The sequence below is a fragment of the Pleurodeles waltl genome, chromosome 4_2 (genome assembly GCF_031143425.1).
Source record: "Pleurodeles waltl isolate 20211129_DDA chromosome 4_2, aPleWal1.hap1.20221129, whole genome shotgun sequence".
Classification (NCBI taxonomy): Eukaryota; Metazoa; Chordata; class Amphibia; order Caudata; family Salamandridae; genus Pleurodeles; species Pleurodeles waltl.
Genome location: NC_090443.1, coordinates 265,707,578 through 265,729,957, shown reverse-complemented (window position 1 = coordinate 265,729,957; position 22,380 = coordinate 265,707,578).

Below are 22,380 nucleotides of genomic sequence, written 5' to 3'. Positions count from 1 at the left end.
AAAGGGGAAGTTCCTAGTCCTCTTCGTTCTTGCAGAATCCACAGCCTCTACCATCCGGTGGCAGCTTCTTTGCACCCTCAGCTGGCATTTCCTGGGCATCTGCCCACTCTCGACATTGTCGCGACTCTTGGACTTGGTCCCCTTGTTCTACCGGTACTCAGGTCGGAAATCCACTTTGGTTGCATTGCTGGTGTTGGTCTTCCTTGCAGAATTCCCCTATCACGACTTCTGTGCTCTCTGGGGAATATAGGTGCACTTTACACCTACTTTTCAGGGTCTTGGGGTGGGCTATTTTTCTAACCCTCACTGTTTTCTTACAGTCCCAGCGACCCTCTACAAGCTCACATAGGTTTGGGGTCCATTCATGGTTCGCATTCCACTTTTGGAGTATATGGTTTGCGTTGCCCCTATACCTATGTGCTCCTATTGCAATCTACTGTAACTTTACATTGCTTGCATTACTTCCTTTTGCTATTACTGCATATTTTTGGTATTGTGTACATATATCTTGTGTATATTTGGCATCCTCATACTGAGGGTACTCACTGAGATACTTTTGGCATATTGTCATAAAAATAAAGTACCTTTATTTTTAGTATATCTGTGTATTGTGTTTTCCTATGATATTGTGCATATGACACCAGTAGTATAGTAGGAGCTTTGCATGTCTCCAAGTTCAGCCTAAGCTGCTCTGCTATAGCTACATTCTATCAACCTAAGCTGCTAGAAACACCTCTTCCACACTAATAAGGGATAACTGGACCTGGTACAGAGTGTAAGTACCCCTTGGTACCCACTACAGGCCAGGCCAGCCTCCTACATTGGTTGTGCAGCGGTGGGACAGGTACTTGCAACTACTTACCACTTTGTCATTGTGTACTTTTCATAAGAGAATAATATACAAAACAAGTTCAGTGTATGTACACCTAACCAAAAAGTTTTGCTTTTCTTCTCTTACACTATCTGCTAAGTGCTGAAAAGTACTCCTAAGCTTTCTAAAAGTTTCAAAAAGTTGAAAAAGTTTTTTTTTTCCTGTTCTTTAAAAAGTCCTAAAACGTTTTCTCTCTTTTATCTGTCCGTAAACCTTTTCTATCATGTCTGATGTAGGAATTACTCTTAATTTGGTCAGAACAACTTATGACCACCTTAACTTTAAGAGCCTAAGGAGTCTCTGCATTGATAGAGGTTTAGTGGTAGGAAAGAATCCCTCTAGAGAATTATTGTCTAACATGCTTGTTGAAAATGATAAGGCCTTAGCTGGCACTTCAATTGAGAAGTTAGGAGATAGCTCACACTCTGACTCAGGGGAGCCCCCAGTAAGAGTGTTAGAGGGTGCCCTTCCTAATCTGCCCCTTAGCAGACCACCTAGCAATGCTGGTAGTAATAGAAGCTCCCATCACAGTAGGGATGGTTTTGTTCCTGCAGGCCAGGATGCTAGAGTGCCAGCTGTTAGGGACATTTCTCCCTCTGCTCATTCAAATCTTTCTTCTGTGTCAAAACATTCCCAACCCACCCACCCTGATGACAAGATGTTAGAAAGGGAACTCAATAAGTTGAGAGTGGAAGAGACCAGGCTGAAGCTTAAACAGCAACAGCTGGCTCTAGACAGGGAATCCCTAGACTTAGAAAAAGAGAGACAGAGGTTGGGGTTTGGACCCCATGGTGGCAGCAGCAGTATTCCTGATAGCAATCCTGAGAGAGAGCATGATTCTAGGAATCTGCATAAGATAGTTCCCCCTTACAAGGAGGGGGATGACATTAACAAGTGGTTTGCTGCACTTGAGAGGGCCTGTATGGTACAGGGGGTCCCCCAAAGGCAGTGGGCTGCTATCCTATGGCTATCTTTCAATGGAAAGGGTAGGGATAGGCTCCTTACTGTGAAGGAAAGTGATGCCAATAATTATACAGTTTTGAAGAATGCACTCTTTGATGGATTTGGCTTAACCACTGAACAATACAGGATTAAGTTCAGAGAAACCAGAAAAGAGTCCTCACAAGACTGGGTAGACTTTGTTGACCATTCAGTGAAGGCCTTGGAGGGGTGGTTACATGGCAGTAAAGTTTCTGACTATGAAAGTCTGTACAATCTAATCTTGAGAGAGCATATTCTGAATAACTGTGTGTCTGATTTGTTAAACCAATATCTAGTGGACTCAGATCGGACCTCTCCCCAAGAATTGGGAAAGAAGGCAGACAAATGGGTCAGAACAAGAGTGAACAGAAAAGTTCATACAGGGGGTGACAAGGATGGCAAGAAGAAAGATGGTGAGAAATCTCAGGATAAGCATGGGGACAAGGGTAAAACCAAAGATCCTTCTTCACATCCTAAACACTCTTCAGGGGGTGGGGATAAATCAAATTCTTCCTCTTCTTCACAACATACACACATTAAAAAGCCTTGGTGCTATGTGTGTAAAAATAAAAGCCATTGGCAAGGGGATAAGTCCTGTCCAGGTAAACCCCCTGAGCCAACCACCACTAATACATCAAACTCAAGTGCCCCTAGCAGTAGTGGTAATAGTGGTGGGACTGCTGGCAACAGTCAAACTAAGGGTGTAGTTGGGTTCACTTATGGGTCCATCATAGAAACTGGGGTAGTCAGTCCCAAGACAGTTTCTGTCACACCTAGTGGCATTGGCCTTGCCACGCTGGCTGCTTGTCCACTTACAATGGATAAGTACAGGCAGACAGTTTCAATAAATGGTGTTGAGGCCCAGGCCTACAGGGACACAGGTGCCAGTATCACTTTGGTGACTGAAAACCTGATGCCTCCTGAACAACACATCATTGGACAACAGTGCAAGATTATTGATGTCGATAACTCCACTAAGTTTCTTCCCTTAGCTATAGTTCAGCTTAGTTGGGGTGGAGTTACTGGCCCTAAGCAGGTGGTAGTGTCACCTAGCTTACTTGTAGACTGTCTCTTAGGTAATGACCTAGAGACCTCAGGTTGGGCTGAGGTAGAGTTTTATACCCATGCAGCCATGCTGGGTATCCCTGAGGAATTGATCCCTCTCATTTCTACTGAAATGAAAAAGCAAAGGAGAGAAAAAGGCCTGAAAACTCAGGATCCCTCTCCAACAACAGGTAAAAAGGGTATCACAGTATCCCCTAACCACACTGCCATTCAGGATACCATTCCTGTGGTGGGAGAAACCTCTCCTGGGGTGGCACCTGTACCAAGAGAATCATCAGCTGGCATAGCTGTACTCCCTGAGGTAGAAGTACCTCTCTGTGGGCTAACTAATATTGGTGAGAAAAAGAGCACCATTTTAGTTAACATGGAGCATCCCTCCAACCCTCCCAGAGAAACTTTAGTGCAGAAACCCTGCATTGTCTCACAACACTTAGGACAGCATCCCTGTCCTAGTGTGGAGCTCATAGAACAGCATCCCTGCCCTGCTCCAACTCAAGAGAAACAGCATCCCTGTTCTCTCTTACAGCCATATGGACAAAGTTTTTGCCCAGCTATGGCTTTACTGAGACAGCATCCCTGTCTGGCATTCTCATCACTAGAAATAGGTCAAGTGGACAATTCCCACTGCTCTAAACTAAAACTTACTGATAGAAACTCTGAAAATATATCTTCACATTGTTGCTTAGCTAAAAAACTTCAAACAGGGTGGTTTACATCCCCACAGGGAAGTAACCATATAGTGGATGATAAAGGGAGTAACCAGTCTATTGCAGAGCTACTCTCCACTTATCACCACTTAGACAATAAAGTCTCAACTGGCCAAGGTTAGCCTTATTGTCCTTCGTTTGGGGGGGGGGGGGGGGTTGTGTGAGAAAGTAGCCTCTTTCTAGCCTTGTTACCCCCACTTTTGGCCTGTTTGTGAGTATATGTCAGGGTGTTTTCACTGTCTCACTGGGATCCTGCTAGCCAGGGCCCAGTGCTCATAGTGAAAACCCTATGTTGTCAGTATGTTTGTTATGTGTCACTGGGACCCTGCTAGCCAGGACCCCAGTGCTCATAAGATTGTGGCCTATATGTATGTGTTCCCTGTGTGATGCCTAACTGTCTCACTGAGGCTCTGCTAACCAGAACCTCAGTGGCTATGCTCTCTCTGCTTTACAAATTGTCTCTAACAGGCTAGTGACCAATTTCACCAATTCACATTGGCATACTGGAACACCCTTATAATTCCCTAGTATATGGTACTGAGGTACCCAGGGTATTGGGGTTCCAGGAGATCCCTATGGGCTGCAGCATTTCTTTTGCCACCCATAGGGAGATCTGACAATTCTTACACAGGCCTGCCAGTGCAGCCTGAGTGAAATAACGTCCACGTTATTTCACAGCCATTTACCACTGCACTTAAGTAACTTATAAATCACCTGTATGTCTAACCTTCACCTGGTGGAGGTTGGGTGCAAAGTTACTTAGTGTGTGGGCACCCTGGCACTAGCCAAGGTGCCCCCACATCGTTCAGGGCAAATTCCCCGGACTTTGTGAGTGCGGGGACACCATTACACAAGTGCACTATACATAGGTCACTACCTATGTATATCGTCAAAATGGTAACTCCGAACATGGCCATGTAACATGTCTAAGATCATGGAATTGTCACCCCAATGCCATTCTCGCATTGGGGAGACAATTCCATGATCCCCCGGGTCTCTAGCACAGAACCCGGGTACTGCCAAACTGCCTTTTCAGGGTTTGCACTGCAGCTGCTGCTGCTGCCAACCCCTCAGACAGGTTTCTGCCCCCTTGGGGTCCAGGCAGCCCTGGCCCAGGAAGGCAGAACAAAGGATTTCCTCTGAGAGAGGGTGTGACACCCTCTCCCTTTGGCAATAGGTGTGAAGGCTGGGGAGGAGTAGCCTCCCCCAGCCTCTGGAAATGCTTTGATAGGCACAGATGCCGCCCATCTCTGCATAAGCCAGTCTACACCGGTTTAGGGATCCCCCAGCCCTGCTCTGGCGCGAAACTGGACAAAGGAAAGGGGAGTGACCACTCCCCTGACCTGCACCTCCCAGGGGAGGTGCCCAGAGCTCCACCAGTGTGCTCCAGATCTCTGCCATCTTGAAAACAGAGGTGTTGCTGGCACACTGGACTGCTCTGAGTGGCCAGTGCCATCAGGTGACGTCAGAGACTCCTTCTGATAGGCTCTTACCTTTCTTACTAGCCTATCCTCCTTCCTAGGTAGCCAAACCTCCTTTTCCGGCTATTTAGGGTCTCTGCTTTGGGGAATTCTTCAGATACCGAATGCAAGAGCTCACCAGAGTTCCTCTCTCTCTTCACCTTCTGCCAAAGGATCGACCGCTGACTGCTCAGGACGCCTGCAAAACCGCAACGAAGTAGCAAAGACGACTACTGCAACCTTGTATCGCTTATCCTGCCGCCTTCTCGACTGTTTCCTGGTGGTGCATGCTCTGGGGGTAGCCTGCCTCCTCTCTGCACCAGGAGCTCTGAAGAAATCTCCCGTGGGACGACGGAATCCTCCCCCTGCAACCGCAGGAAACAAAAGACTGCATCACCGGTCCTCTGGGTCCCCTCTCAGCACGACGAGCGTGGTCCCTGGAACTCAGCAACTCTGTTCAAGTGACTCCCACAGTCCAGTGATTCTTCAGTCCAAGTTTGGTGGAGGTAAGTCCTTGCCTCCCCACGCTAGACTGCATTGCTGGGTACTGCGTGATTTGCAGCTGCTCCGGCTCCTGTGCACTCTTCCAGGATTTCCTTCGTGCACAGCCAAGCCTGGGTCCCCGACACTCTAACCTGCAGTGCACAACCTTCTTCCTAGGTAGCCAAACCTCCTTTTCTGGCTATTTAAGGTCTCTGCTTTGGGGAATTCTTCAGATACCGAATGCAAGAGCTCACCAGAGTTCCTCTGCATCTCTCTCTTCACCTTCTGCCAAAGGATGGACCGCTCAGGACGCCTGCAAAACCGCAACAATGTAGCAAAGACGACTACTGCAACCTTGTATCTCTTATCCTGCCGCCTTCTCGACTGTTTCCTGGTGGTGCATGCTCTGGAGGTAGCCTGCCTCCTCTCTGCACCAGGAGCTCTGAAGAAATCTCCCGTGGGACGACGGAATCCTCCCCCTGCAACCGCAGGCAACAAAAGACTGCATCACCGGTCCTCTGGGTCCCCTCTCAGCACGACGAGCTTGGTCCCTGGAACTCAGCAACTCTGCCCAAGTGACTCCCACAGTCCAGTGACTCTTCAGTCCAAGTTTGGTGGAGGTAAGTCCTTGCCTCCCCACGCTAGACTGCATTGCTGGGTACCACATGATTTGCAGCTGCTCTGGCTCCTGTGCACTCTTCCAGGATTTCCTTCGTGCACAGCCAAGCATGGGTACCCGACACTCTAACCTGCAGTGCACAACCTTCTCAGTTGTCCTCCGGCGTCGTGGGACTCCCTTTTGTGTCTTCGGGTGAGCTCCGATTCACTCCTCTTCTAAGTGCCTGTTCCGGTACTTCTGCGGGTGCTGCCTGCTTCTGTGAGGGCTCCGTGACTTGCTGGGTGCCCCCTCTCTCTCCTCATCCGAGTGGCGACATCCTGGTCCCTCCTGGGCCACAGCAGCATCCAAAAACCCTAACCGCGACCCTTGCAGGTAGCAAGGCTTGTTTGCAGTCTTCCTGCATGGGAACACCTCTGCAAACCTCTTCACGACGTGGGACATCCATCCTCCAAAGGGGAAGTTCCTAGTCCTCTTCGTTCTTGCAGAATCCACAGCTTCTACCATCCGGTGGCAGCTTCTTTGCACCCTCAGCTGGCATTTCCTGGGCATCTGCCCACTCTCGACATTGTCGCGACTCTTGGACTTGGTCCCCTTGTTCCACAGGTACTCAGGTCCGGAAATCCACTTTGGTTGCATTGCTGGTGTTGGTCTTCCTTGCAGAATTCCCCTATCACGACTTCTGTGCTCTCTGGGGAATATAGGTGTTTACACCTACTTTTCAGGGTCTTGGGGTGGGCTATTTTTCTAACCCTCACTGTTTTCTTACAGTCCCAGCGACCCTCTACAAGCTCACATAGGTTTGGGGTCCATTCGTGGTTCGCATTCCACTTTTGGAGTATATGGTTTGCGTTGCCCCTATACCTATGTGCTCCTATTGCAATCTACTGTAACTTTACATTGCTTGCATTACTTCCTTTTGCTATTACTGCATATTTTTGGTATTGTGTACATATATCTTGTGTATATTTGGCATCCTCATACTGAGGGTACTCACTGAGATACTTTTGGCATATTGTCATAAAAATAAAGTACCTTTATTTTTTGTATATCTGTGTATTGTGTTTTCTTATGATATTGTGCATATGACACGAGTGGTATAGTAGCAGCTTTGCATGTCTCCTAGTTCAGCCTAAGCTGCTCTGCTATAGCTACCTTCTATCAGCCTAAGCTGCTAGAAACACCTCTTCTACACTAATAAGGGATAACTGTACCTGGTACAGAGTGTAAGTACCCCTTGGTACCCACTACAAGCCAGGCCAGCCTCCTACAGGTCTACACAGCAGCAGAGAAGATCCCTATAAAATTACTTTGAAGACTATGGAAGTATGTAAAAAAAATACATAAAATGTATAAGTGGTATCTTCAAAGGCCATGACCTTAACCAAGTAAAACACTATAGATACCCAGGGGTAATATTTGATGAGAAGGGGTCTTTTACTCCCCAGAAAACTGACATAATGCGTAAAGGAAATGCTCTGTTGCTTGCCTTTCGTACCCTGCAAAGACCACTAGATGTCCTAGCTATCGTCCTCTGCTTCAAGTGATAACCACTAAACTAGTTCCTAGTATCATATATAATACTGAAGCATTGAGGGACAGAGATGCAGCTACCCTGAATTGGATAATTGGTAAAGTCTTCAGATCTCTTTTTCATCTTTCAGTAAATGCATCTCAAGCCCAAATCAGGTTGGAATTTGAGTATATGAATCAAGGAATCGCAAGACAGGGTGCCTATATAAAAGTTTGGAAACAGGTTCAACAAGCAAAGGGGAGTGGGTTAAGTCAAGCACTCTGGCAGGAGCTGAGTTCAAACTCAAACTCTCCATGCCGGGTATATTTAGACCAAGCCTTAAACAATCTGGGGACAACATCTTTGTGGGCCGAGAAGCTATCTCTCAATACATTTAAAAAAAAATAATCAACCGTATTATGAAGAAAAAGTTCTTGGTTATGGACAAGGGTCTTCTGGCCGACCGATCGCACTCCTGGGTTATAACAAATGAGTATAAAACTATGAAGCACTAGCAGTACCTGGAGCCAGGATGCTCAAAGAATGTAAAAGATCTATTCATTAAGTATCGATATGGCCTTCTCCCAGGAGGTTCTGCTATCCCCCCACCCCCCCTCCTCCCCCCCACCTTCCCCCCCCCCCCAGAAACGTTTAGTTCAAATTCCCCCTGTATTTTATGCTGGCGTGGAGTTGGGAGCCTTATACATTGGATCTGTATATGCCAAGGTTTAGAGCATGATCGCAGAAGATATCTTAAGGAGGCTCTTAACCAGAGGAATATACGTTCGTGTAGGCAAGCGGTAATCGCCAGTTTTAAATCATGAGATATTATCTTAAATGCAAGACTAAAGGAATTTTTAAGCCAGGTTGCCAAAAAAATGAATGTTCAATGTAAGTTGAAGTTTAGTGAGGGCACGGTATGAGGTGGTGGTCTTTTAGCATGTTAATTGATATTGTACAAATGTACACGGGCGAAGTGCAATAAGGTGGTCGCGGCCTGGTGTCTGACCTACACAGTACCTGGATCTAAATTAAAGTTATCGGTTATGAGTACTTCTTACAAACAAATATTAGAGGTTAAGATTCATGTGCAGAGGTCAAGTAAGGCTAACTTATAATTATATTTATGAAATGATTTTGCACTGGAAAAAAGTTTGTGCTTTTTTAAGGATATTATTTAGAACTTGATACTGTAAAAATATTTTTTTATGTGAGTGTATGGTATTTTATTAAATGTGGGATGGTGTAAAGGTTCTTAGTAACTATAATGCACTTTAATCAATAAAATCTAAATCTGTAAAATTACTTCGAAGGATGGCCTCACTGTGAAGGCTCATGAGCTAATGCCACTTTATTTACAAAAAACATATTATAAATGTCCATTATTTCTTGAAGCACCAATACGGAGCTGTATATCTACGATCTAAGACGCCTTTTACCTTTACAAAACAAAATAAATGGACTAGTTCACTGAAATTCACATTGCTGTCATTTCTAGGTGGGTCACTTTAGAAAAGACAGAACGGCTTCTATTTGGATGACGCACTTTGTAGGGTGGAGGTCCGTCTTATCCTCCGGCTCTATGGCGTGGCTTCAGCCTGGATGGAAAACGTGCATTTCAAGTGTGGTGACATTCAGAGCAGTGCCCGGCCTCTAGAGCAGGGCGTGACATGCCGTATCTGCTGAAGCCTGCATTCTGACTTTCAAAACGACATATTTCCGGGTTGGGTGCCACGTTGACTCAGTGAAACCAAAGGCTGTCCAAATGCTAATTAACACTATACTACGTTAACAGTGCGTGTCATGAGCAGAACTGACGAGGTCTCCAATGGAAGAGACTAGTTCACTAGTCTAATCGCACGTTAGCCTTCAGTTCTGTGACCAAGATATCGCACTGCATTAATGGCATTTTAATGTCCAGTTCTCGACCTTGAAGCTCAGAAAACAGCCAAAGTAGTCACACACATTCAAAGTTCTGGAGCTGCAATAAGAGAGGGGGTGATGTCCTGTCCCACAGGAGACCTAAAAAACAGCCAGTCCATTCCAGGCATTAACCCTGGGGCCATATTACTAATATGCCATAGGAGTACAAAAGACGCGTCTGCTCAACTTCAATGGCAGTTTGATATTACAGGGGGGGACGCAGATGTCTGTAATACACAGAAACAACTTGTAATGAACAGTGGCCTTACCTCATTACACGGTGCATTGGCCCAAGGGAAGAAGAGCATCCCTTTACTCAAGCACTCCCTCCATGTTACAGCAGTTTTACCTGCTCCGTTTTACAGAAGCAGGTTTGCAGACAAAGGCCCTGGATAGATGTGCTTTCTTGGTCTGCCAGGGGAATAGTGCACAGTTAGTCTGCCCTCTAAGGAGCTCTTTAAGAGAGAGCATATAGGTAGGATCCTAGGGTCCCTCCCGCTGCTGGGGGAGGTGGCTCACTAAAAGGGAAGTCAGAACCTGTCCCTGGTAACGGTCTATAGGCTGATATGCGTTTGTGTTTTTTTTCGCAGCCTTTCCAGAGCTTCGACACACGTGGCAACCTTTTGTGAAGATCACAACAGCATACAAGGCCGTTTTTTGACACCAGGGCTCAGCCATACTTTGGAGCATCGGCAGAATGTAGATGGAACTGAACCCACCACTTCGCAAAACAACCCAAACCGAAAGGGTGTTTCATATTAAATTGTTTAGGGTCTTAAACCCATTTTTTCACTTTTTTTGGATCACAAAATGCTACTAGAGACTAGCAGCTCAGGTGTGGTTTTTACGTTTGTAATACTGCACTTGCAGCAATGATAGCAAACATATTGCATTATATGCTTCAGGGCTTCCTCCAGCCATTCGCTTCTTTTGCTCTAAAATCTTCCGCCACTGGCTTGAAACATTGTCCATTAAGTCTTGGATCCACCGAGAGGAGTATTTGAGTCACACTATTTCCCAATTTGACATTTGGGTGTGTCCTTCCACATTCACTGGAATGTATGCAGGACTATTTTACACCTAAAATCAGTTAGCTAGCAGTCGAAAAGGTGCCTCCGAGCCATTCCCCAACAGTTATGTGCCCACAAGGGGCCAGAGACTGAGGGTAGTGGGAAAGATAGCAGGCCTGGCCCACTGAGGGATCCAGAAGATGCTTCCTCACCTCAAATTATGTGGTCAAGATGAGAGGTGATGGGTATTGGATTTATTGAGTGTAATTAGTCATGCACGTTTCTAACTCTACCACCTCCAGTAATACCTTTACAGCACACTCTCGCTGTCCTTGGGCCGTAGAGTGTACAAAGTAGATTGCAATTGCATACGAGGCTCTGGGATACCCATGTTAACAGCAGTACCCACTGTGGATACTACCCAGTAACGCCTTCATGTAGTAACGGTCAGTGAAGCCCAGGACTTTTACAGTAGCTGGACAGTTCAATTGTTGGCACTAGGCTGCTTGAGGAGCCTGTGCTGGAGTCAGTGCCTGCAGGTGAGTTCAAAAGATTGCGCAAGAGTAAGAACATTCCCTATAAAAAGACATAGTGAAAGGGGCTCATAGTTAAACTAATGGCCTGGGACTTGGACATAATTGCTACAGGCACACTGCCTTGTAGAATTTGGTACTCTGTAGCAGCGGATGCCACAATCCCTTTCCTGAAACCACCAAAACTCTTTTTTAGCCTTTGCTTATAGCACACTACACTGCCCACATCAGAGTTGCTGAATATTGAGCATCTCACGGTTTAGATGCTTAGAAAGGAAAGCCAGAGGAGACTGGAGAGTTTGAGCAGGAAAAGCTTAGTATGCACCTTCAGAATAAGGCAACTGAAAGTGAGTAGAGAGAGCTCGAAACAGAAGGGGAGGGAGAGAGACATGATACTAGATAAGAAAAGGCTTGACAATGTTGTGGAGTTCAAGTAGCTAGAGTAGGAGATAGTGACAGTACACCAGGCCATAGTACAGGTCTAGTTGGAGCCAACTCTAAATCAATGTCCTCCAAAAATCTGGCAGAGCACCACATAATTGGAGTATATCATTTGGACTAGTTGTCAAGCTTTGAAGTTGCACATTAGATTGAAAAATGAACTGAAGAATACATGGAAGTAGCAATACTGAGTGTGTGTCCCCTTATTGTAAAAAGGCCATTATTGAGTTCAGTGAATTACTGAGTAAAGAATGACTACACAACAAATATTTTGATTAGATGTTTTGGGCTTAACCCAGTCCAATAATACAATTGCTTCTAGAATGTGAGAAAGAGTCAAGGACTCACAGGGAGGCTTGAAAGCAAAGGGTGTGACTCATCAATGACGAGGCACTGTACCACTTACTGTTAACGTAGTGTGATTGTCCAGGTTAGATGAGGCAGCAAAACGCGAACTCTGTTTGCAAACACCAAGCCGATATACATGGCTTACTTCTCCATCAACTAGACGCCAAAGGAAAAAGATGCATTTTCATGGACTCCATTAAACAGACATCTAATGTGGTTCTCCATCATTCCAAATCAGGCACCCACCAAAGTTTTATTGACCATTTGCACATTTGGTTCTCCATAAAAAAAGCATAGCAATGTTCGGAAGCAGGCTAGGTCTAAATCTTAAGATCCTTCTTGGGTGGCATGTTCAGAACGTTTTTCCAAGGAATATCTGTACAACGTTGTGCATAGCTATGCAAGTGACACACAGTTCTTCAAATGTGATGTATCTTGCCATTGGGTAACCAGTGATGAGCCTGAAGGGCACAGGTGATGGGTTCCTGAATGCTGAGCTACAGAAGCTGTCTGGAAGCAACACAGACAGTGGGAAGGTAGGAGGGAAGAAGCAACATGGACAGAGCGAGAGTGGGAAGGAAGAAGCAACACAGACATGGGAGAGTGGAATGAAATAAGCAACATGGACAAGGGGAAGTAGAAGGGAAGAAGCAACACAGACAAGGGGAGGGTGGGAGGTAGGAAGCAACATGGACAGGGGGAAGGTGGGAGGGTAGAAGCAACACAGACAAGGGGGGTGGGAGGGGAAAAGCAGCACGGTCAAGGGGAGGGTGTGGGGACAGCAGCACTGTCAAGGAGAGGATGGGAGGGAAGAAGCAACTCAGACAATGGGAGGGTGGGAGGGAAGAAGCAACATGGACAAGGGGAGGATAGAAGGAAATAGCAACACAGACAAGGAGAGGGTGGGAAAGAAGAAGCAACATTGACAAGAAGCAACGCAGACAAGGAGGTTTGAAGCAAGAAGCAACACAGCAAGGGGCGGGTGAGAGGAGAGAAGCAATACAGGCAAGGGGAGGGCGAGAGGGGAGAAGCAAGTCAGTCACTGGGAGGGTCGGAGGAAAGAAGCAACATGGACCAGGGGAGGATAGAAGGAAATAGCAAAACGGACACAGAGAGGGTGGGAAAGAAGAAGCAACATTGACAATTAGGAAGCAACAGAGACAAGGGCGTGGGAGGCAAGAAGCAACATGGAGAGGGTGAGAGGTGAGAAGCAACACTGGCAAGGAGAGAGCAAGATGGGGGAAGCAACACGGACAAGGGGAGGGCGGGAGGGGAGAAGCAACATGGGCAAGGGGAAGGGAGAAGTAACACGGACAAGGAGAGGGTGGAAGGGAAGAAGCAACGAGGACAACTGGAGGCTGGGAGGGAAGAAGCAACTCAGACAAGAAGTGACAGACAAGAAGGGTGGAGTGGAGAAGCAACATTGAAAGGGAGAAGGTGGGAGGGAAGAAGTTAGCCATGTTGAGCCATGCTTATGACAGATTCAGCCCAGTCTTTCCGAACTTTCTGAGTCAGGGATCTAGCACATCGAAGACGTAAAAAGAATTGAAGCATCCATCAGCTTTTGTATTTGTAGAATAAAGGTAGCAAATAGCAATAAACAAGCATTGGCTGTGCCTATGCAAGAGCTATTAGCCTTGCTATTGTGTTTTAGCCATGTCGTACCCCAGTGTGGCTGCTGTTCAGCATGGCTACACGTTATTGGTGTAGAGGAGAGTGGTGTGGAGTGTTGTAGAGTGGAATGACGAAGAGTAGAGTGGAGTGGCACAGAGTGGTGTGTATTGGAGTGGCATATAGTGGAGTGGCACAGAGTAGAGTGAACTGGTGTAGAGTGTTGCAGTGTATAGTGGCATAGAGTACAGTGGCATAGAATTCAATGCTGCGTCAGAGTGCAGTGGTGTAGATTAGAGTGTTGCATCGTAGAGTGCAGAAATGCAGAGCAGAATGGTGCAGAACAGAGTAGAGTGGCATAGAGTTTAGTGGCAGAGAATGGAGCAATGTAGTGTAGAGTGGAGTAGGGTGGTGCGGTGTAGAGTGGGGTAGAGTGGAGGAGAGTGCAGTGGCTTAGAGTGCTGTGGCGTATTGTGGAGTCCTGCAGAGTGCAGTGGAGTAGATTGGAGTGATGCAGAGTAGAGTGGCTTAGGGTGCATTGGCACAGAATGCAGTAGTGCAGAGTAGAGTTGGGTAGAGTTTAGTGGCACAGAGTGCAATGTTACAGAGTAGAGTGCCATAGTGTCCAGTGGTGTAGAGTGTAGTGGTGTAGAGTAAACTGCAGTGGCATCAAGTACAGTGGTGCAGAGAAGACTGCAGTGGTATAGAGTAGAGTGGCAGAGTGCAGTGGCGTAGAGTGGAGTGCATACAATAGAGTGGGCAGGTGTAGAGTGAATTGGTGTAGAGTCATGCAAAATATGGTGGTCTAGAGTGCATCGGCATAGAATTCAGTGGCGTAGAATGCAGTGGCATAGATTAGAGTGGTGAACAGCAGAGTGCAGTGGCATACAGTACAGTGGTGCAGAGTCGAGTGGCATAGCGTGTAATTGAACAGAATACAATGGTGCAGAGTGCAGTGGTGCAGAGTAGAGTGGCGTATAGTGCTGAGATGTAGAGTGGAGTGGTGCAGAGTGCAATGGAGTAGATTACAGTAGTGCAGAGCAGAATTGTGTAGAGTGGTGTAGGGTGCAATGGTGTAGAGTGCAGTAGCATAGAGTAGAGTGGGGCAGAGTGCAGTGGTAAGGAGTAGAGTGGTGCAGAGTAGAGTGGCATTGAGTGCAATGACGTAGAATACAGTGAGGTAGAGTGACAGAGTGCAGTGGCATAGAGTGCAGTGATATAGAGTGGAGTGGCGTAGAGTGCAGTGATGTAGAGCAGAGTGCTGCGGAGTTCAGTGGTGTAGAGTGCAGTGGCGTAGAATGCAGAAGTGCAGAGGAGAGTGGTGTAGAATGTACTGGTGTAAAGTAGAGTGGCATAGAGAGCAGTGGCGTAGAGTGCAGTGGTTTAGAGTAGAGTGGTGTAGAATGCAGTGCCATACAGTGCAGGAGCCTAGAGTAGAGCAGAGTGAAGTGGCGTACAGTAGAATGATGCAGGATAGTTTGAAGTGGCATACATCGAAGTAGTGCAGTGTAGAAGGCAGAGGCATAGAGTAATGGCATAAAGTGGTGTAGAATGTAGTGGAATAGAGTATGGTCAGTCAGAGTAGAACAGAGTGGTGTACAGTGGATTGGCATAGAGTACAGTGGTGTAGAGTGTCACAGTGTGCTTTGGCATAGAGTAGATTGACGCAAAGTAGACTAGAGAGGTGCAGAATGCAGTGGCATTGATTAGGGTGGTGCCGAGTGGAGTATAGTGTTGTGGCACAGAGTTGTGTAAAGTTGAGTAACACAGAGTGTAGTGGCATGGAGTGGTGGAGAGTAGACTGGAGTGGCGTAGAGTGAGTATGCATGGTGTGGTAGCACACTGCCATTACAGATAACACATTTTGAATTGAAATGACCATTACATTTGTACAGAGACACAGTGTTATTAATAAAACGATACAGGGCACATACGTTAATGTGTGAAAATGGCATCACTTAGTGTATTGATTTGTTTTGATCATATTAAAGTATTTGTTTCCAGCACAATTCAGAATTAACAAAAAATGTGCTCCATCTGTGCTTTGCCAATCTGATATATTCTGAAATACATTCACAGTTCATTTAAATGGTATTGTGTGCTAGACAAAATACGTTTCCTCTGCCCCTAGTATCCAACAAGATTGTCACATAAATATAATCTCACTTTGAAGTCGGAGAAGGAAAAATAGAGTTGAAGCTCCCTTAGAAGACAGAACCTGACATTTGACCTCTGCCTTTGAACATACTGCAAGTGTGACAAGATAAGTGCAACATTTATAGGCCTGTTTACAGAGAGGAGCACTTGTGGAAGAACACAAGGAAAGGTAGTGTGGAAAAGGGTTTGCTCTTTGGTAGGGCTGAACTGAACCTGGACAGCCTAAAACAAATAAAGTCAGCAAATAGAAAGTCAGAAAATGTGAGTTACAAGCACAAAGCCAATGGTAAGCAAATTTATCATGAGGGAACAGATGTGGCCTAGCCACTCAAACTCACACCTTGGAAACCTGGGGACCCAGGCTTAAACCCTGGCCTCTCCTCCGTACTAGGCTCAAATTGTGTGATTCTGGGCGAATCACTAAATCTCCTTGTGCTTAAATGTGTGTGAAATATATTTGTGAAATCCCCACTTGATAGACACGATCTTGTAGTTCGTCTCCTGAACCCTCAAATAATGTACAGCGTTCAGTTGCTTCATAGCTAGGTTTGCGCTATACCAATACAAATATACATGAATTACTAAATGAAACAAGACAATTGTGCTGCAGAGCTGTATCAAACACTTTGCAAATGTCACCTTGTCACCTTTCAGTTGTTGATTATTGTATTCAGGGGCTTATATGGAAAAAAGTAACGCACTAGTGATGCAAGGGGCTTGTAAATAAGCCCCTCGGTTTTTAAACTGGTACCAGTAAGGCTGAAAAGTTGTGCAGACAGTATTAATACCTCTAGTTGGCAGACTGGAACACAAGCTTTACATACTTAAATATAATTCAAAGATGGTGGAAATAATATCCTGGTAATTTTTTGTTTCATTATTCGTGTACATTTTCTTCTGTTATTAAGGCCTAGTGTATGGACTCTTACAGCGTTTTCTCATTAGACAATATCGTTAAACATAAATAGCGTACGCTCCTGCTTTGCACCTCGTGACTCAATGTGACATCTTTTGGAAAGGCTCGAAGAGACGGATATTGAGAACAAGAATCTAGTGCGCAACATCCAGAATAAAATATTCAATATAGGACTCATGACCTTTGGCTCTCTATGTGGGTTTCCCCGGTGTATCATATAGGGTCCTGATATGGAGTGCCCTCAGCTCACGCTCTGAAGTAAGAGAAGTCATCTGAATGCATACTAGTAATACGTTTGAGAGGCTTGGCAGAATAGCCAGAACAATTCCATAAAATATATTCTACTTGGTAAATCGGGGTTCTCTCATTAGTTGGCTTATGTCGTAAATTAAGGTAACAGCAATCATCAGGGAGGCTTGGGTCCCTGTTACATGTTGCTGGCGAATCAGACACGTTCTTCAACATTAGACAAAGTTGCCGATTCGGAACTTCCTTTAACAACAAGATATTTGGTGCTAGCAAGGCACCACCTTAAATATAATAGATGCTTCGAGTCTGTAGGAAACACTGTCACCTCAGTATTAACTGCTACCATTACCCTGGCAGTCAGACCACCCGAGTGACGCCATTTAGACCCGTGCACAGTTCCTGTGGTACTATTCTAGAAAACTTGTTCAAGAAGGGGTGATCACCAAGCTTCTTGAAAAAATCATACAATTAGGGGATTGATGAAAGGCCAAAGCTGGTGCCTCCAGAGTTTCAAACTCTTGGCCTTCACGTCACCCACACACTAGCGTCATTGTGCCAACATGTCGGGGATGTTTCAGCAGCTGTGTATGGCAGCCACCCACTGACTATCTCACTAGCACTTTCCGGCCATTTTACAGCCCTACAGAGAAACATATGCGGGCGTGACTGATTCACGGAACGTTTTCTTGTTTCTCTGGTTCTCAGATCATTGGGGGCAACGCGGTGCTCATACCAGAACTGGGAATTCTAGTGAGGAAGACTTGAACCTTCTCAACAAGAGTCCCCTCATATCTACACGCCCCTCCCCCGCATGATAACCATCAGCGGGTTTTGCTCACAAGGATGATACGCGCTTGAAAAACAAACAGATCTGCAGAGTTTAGAAAAACATAGCCATGGCTAAATTACAAGGACATCTCTGCCCATGTTTCACTTCCTAATAATACAAACAAATCACTAGATAAATGTGTTTTTTTAAATGATGCAGATTTTGGATGACTACCCATTAGGCGGCCCCCGCCTCGACTTGCGCCACTGAGCGGCTGCTGCATCTGGACTAGATCATGTTGCCTGGCAGCAGCAGAAACAGGGCCCTGCCCCTGCCTCTCCCAGCTCTTTGTGAGTATAACATTTTGAATCACCTCGACCCAAAAAACACAACGGGGATCTCAGGTTGTGCAACAAGAACAGGACAGACGCAGCTTTCATTGAAAATTTGAGCGAAGTGTGAAGTAAATTCAATGGTCAAATATTATGAACTGGACAGGATGTACTTTCTTATATTTTACTGTAGACGGTTTTGGCTTATACATTCATACAACGTATTTGTACTTGTGAGATTTATATAGTCCGAACCTAGTTTCAAAAAATGTTGTAAGCAAAAGTAGATTTCCAGTGAACAGGAACCAGGAAGGAAGAAAACGTTACTTACCCATGCTAAAGCTCAGCCTGGTGGATACTCTATCTAACCCCAAATTACTCTTCTTTAGAATATTCCCAGGCACCAGACCGGATGTAGAAGTTTCTCAGCAGTGCTTTCACATGCTGCTAGTTGGCTTAGTATGGATCCGCATACCGCCGTGACCCCTGCGTTGCCTTTGCCCCACCCCGGAAGTGATGAAGTTGAGCTACATATAAGTGCAACCCCTGTGCACCAACGGGAGTTTCTTGTTCAACTCTTTTCACACCCTCAGATGTGGAGCACAAAACAACTGTCAGTACCAGTGTGCAGATATCTAATTTGAGTCATCTTTTGATCGTAAAAAGAGACCAGAGAAACAGGAGTTGGGAGGGCAGTGACGAATCTCGTGTTAGAGAAAGTATCCACCAGAAAGAGTGTTACCAAAGATAAGTAACTTGCTCTTTTGATGGATACTTCTAACCACAGATTCCTTACGGTTAAAATAGACACCAAAGCAGTACCTCCCAAAGTGGAGAGTCTGTGGTGTGGGCTCAGCCCAATTAGTCCTGTAGTATCAAATGGGTGAAATGCCCTTCTCACCGGACTGGCTGTCAAGGCATTAGTGCTTGGCGAATGTGTGCTGATGCCCACATAGCGGCTTGACAGATGTCAAGGATAGCCAAGTCAGTGGTCGCAGCCTTGGCCCTAGTGAAATGAGCCATCAGTACTTCTAGAGGCTTTTATGTGCCCAATGTGTAGCAGTTCTTAAAGCAAAGAGCTATCAACCTTGACAAAGTCCTTCTCTGCACTGTTCTACATTCGTCTGCCCACGAGAACTGCACAAAAAGCTGACCCTCCACCCAATGGCTTTTGACACGATTTTAAAGCTTAAAGCTATAATGAGGTCCAGCCAATGGAGCTCTCCTCCTCTTTTGAGGGGTGAGGCGGGCAGTGGAGGCTCCGCTGCTATGGCACCCCCGGCAAGAAGTAGCAGCTGCAAACCTTTTACAATAAAACAATAATAAACTATGTTTATTATTATTTTATTGTAAAAGGGGCAGGGCCATGGGACGTGACAGGGACAGAGGGGGAGTGCTGTGCACTCCCCTCAGTGAGCATGTATGTTTGGCGTGCCTTCTTGGGCTGGCCAAGCACACATGTGCACTGGGCTCTCTGCAACCTGGCACTGTGTTGCTGGGTTGGAGACAGCTGGCAGAGGCTCCCACTCTGCCTCAGAGCGCCAAGCCAGCGCACTCCGGCCAATCCTAATGCTAATTTAATGCTGCCAGCAGCATGAAAGCAGCATTAAGATTGGCTGCAGGGCAGGCTGGGAGTCTGTGTCTGCTGTGAGGACCGTGGAGCAGTGTGGCAGAGGCAGCGAGGAAGGTAAATTTTTTGGGTTTTTCCCTTTCCCCCCCCCGAGCTGCGACTGGAGGCAGGGCAAAGAACAGTAAGAGAGTGATGGATTGTCCAATTTGAGCAGAGTAATGACTTTAATAGGGTGCACGGTTCTCAGCACTAGTTTTGAAAAAAGGAGGTGTAGGGCAGCTCTGTCCAAAGATCCTGGAGTTCACTCATGCAACAAGCTGAAGTGCTTGCAATAAGCAAGATAGTTTTCTAAGTGACAAGACACAACAAACCCTTACGCATTCGCTTGAAGGGATTTCAAAAGAAATATCAGGAGCAACTTAAGGTCCCATTGTGGCATCACAACCGGTTTGGGAGGGAAAATGTGTGCCAAATGTTTAATAAACTGCCTCACAACAGGTGAGTTAAGCAAGGACTGTTGGTCCGTCAAATTAAAAAAAAGCCAAGGGCAAACAAATAACCTTTCATAGTACCCACTGCAAGACTGTGCTTGGCCAAACACAAAACAAACAGTAAAACATTGGATAGTTCGGCCTGTAGAGGGGTCAGTGTTGCAGGCTCCTCATCAGACCACAAATGGTTCCCAGTGCCTGCTGAAAATTGACTTTGTAGAGGGATGCTTGGAGCAAGGATAATATCCACAGCCTCAGATGGTATATCAAACACAGTTAATTGGCACCAATCAACCTCCACATGTGAAGGTATGGATTGCACAGGTTTGGGTGCAGTATCTGCTGCTGATGTAACAGAAGATCCTCCCAAAGTAGTAGCCTGATTGGAGGACAGATGCTCATGCCCATAAGGTCCAGGTACCAAACTCTCCTGGCCCAATCTGGAGCCAATAGGATGACTTGGGCCTGGTCATTCCTGATCTTCTTCAGAACTCTGGGCAGGAGAGGTGGAAAGGTGTATATGAATCTTGTGCTCCGCTCAAGCCTGAAAAGCATCTTCCAGAGAGAACTTTCTAGGAAATTCCTTCACATAAAAGTTTTGACACTGTGCAAGTTGACGGTGGTGAAAAGTTACAGCTATGGTTTTCCCCACTGCTGGAAGATGTCCTATGTCACCTCAGGGTGCAACCCCTTTTTGTGACCTGCCAAGCTCCACCAGCTGAGCTTTCTGTACTTGTGTTTTAAAGATCCCATCTGGTGGTTCACGATCAGAGAGATGTCCTGATGACGTAGCCAACTCCAAAAGTGCCCATCCTTGTGAACCAGGATCCCACCTGCCCGCCCTACTTGTTGCAGTAACACATGGCAGTGGTGTTGACCATGAAAACCTTTACCAGCCTGCCTTTGATGGATGACAGGTGGACTTTCAGCACCAGAGAAACGACCCACAACTCAAACAGGTTGATAGGGACCCAGATTTCCATTGGGGATCAGAGTCCTCTGTCCCCTACCTCCCCCAGATGACCTCCACAATCTAGCAATGATGCATCTGTTACCACTTTCAACTGTGGGTGGGGCAGAGAGAGAGATCTGCTACTGGTCTAATTACAGCTGTACAGCCACCAGTGCAGATCTCTTGCCGTCTCCTCCGAGACCTGGATGGAATCAGATCGGTTTCCTTGGTGTTTGGCCCACTGAGACTTCATATTCCACCGCAGAACCGCATATACCTCCTGGCATAGTTGACAAGCAGAGACCAAGAAGCCTCAGAATTGCCCTCACAAAGACCAATGACTGAGGCTGAAACATCAAGATCTTAGTCTGACTGTCCTAGACTTGTTGTGACTGATGGAAGGCCCTGAAATGCACTGTATCCAAGACAGCCCCAGTGAAAAGAAGCTTCAGCAAAGGAGTCAGGTGCAACTTTGGCACATTGGTCAAGAGCCCCAATGATGTCAGGAGGATTGCTGTCACCTGGAGGTGTTCCCTGACTGACTGTTGAGTCCGCCTTCAGCAGCTGATTGCTGCAGTAGGGGAAACCTGGTATCCCCAACCTCTGAAGACGGTCTGCAACCACCGCCATCACTTCTGTGAATACCCAAGGGGTGCTGGTGAGGTTGAAGGGGAACACGGCAAAATGAAAATACTCCTGGTCTATCCTGAATTAGGTAATATATGTGGGACTGCAGGGCATTTATTTCCGTACCCCTGTCCTGCAGGTCCAAGGCTGCCATCCAATGAGAAGATATTGGGGACACGTACAGTGCCTTCTTGATTCCCAATCCTTGATCACAAAATGACTGGGGTGACTGCTGCAGAGGCGACTAACACTGCTTGTACGTTAACCCCCAAGATTAGCCTGAAAAGGCCCAAACTGGTGAAAAACTGTCTGAAGGAGTGGAGAGGCATTAAAATGTTCAAACCTGTGGTTAGCTTTTCCGCCAAATAGGTAGATCAATCAAAGGGCATATCCATAATTGATACCTGCACATCTCCCGAAAACCCTGTGGATCGCATCCACGCCTAGTATGAAGCATCACACTGGCATAGACTGCCGCCCCCAAGTAATCTGTTTTATCCAGGCCTGCATGAATGACATATTTAGCCACATCTTGACCATCCTGAATTGTTTGAGTCAGGGAGGCCTGTGATTCTTCTGGTACCTCTAGCAAGATCTTGCTAGCCATGTTCCAAGGGCTTGTGCATATCGACGTAGTAAGGACACTGTTTTGACCTACCTGAAGGCTAAGCTGGCAGAAGAAAATGTTTATTTCCTGAATGCCTCAATCCTCTTTTGCTCCCTGTAGGAGGGTGGAAGGATTCTTGTAGGGAGTA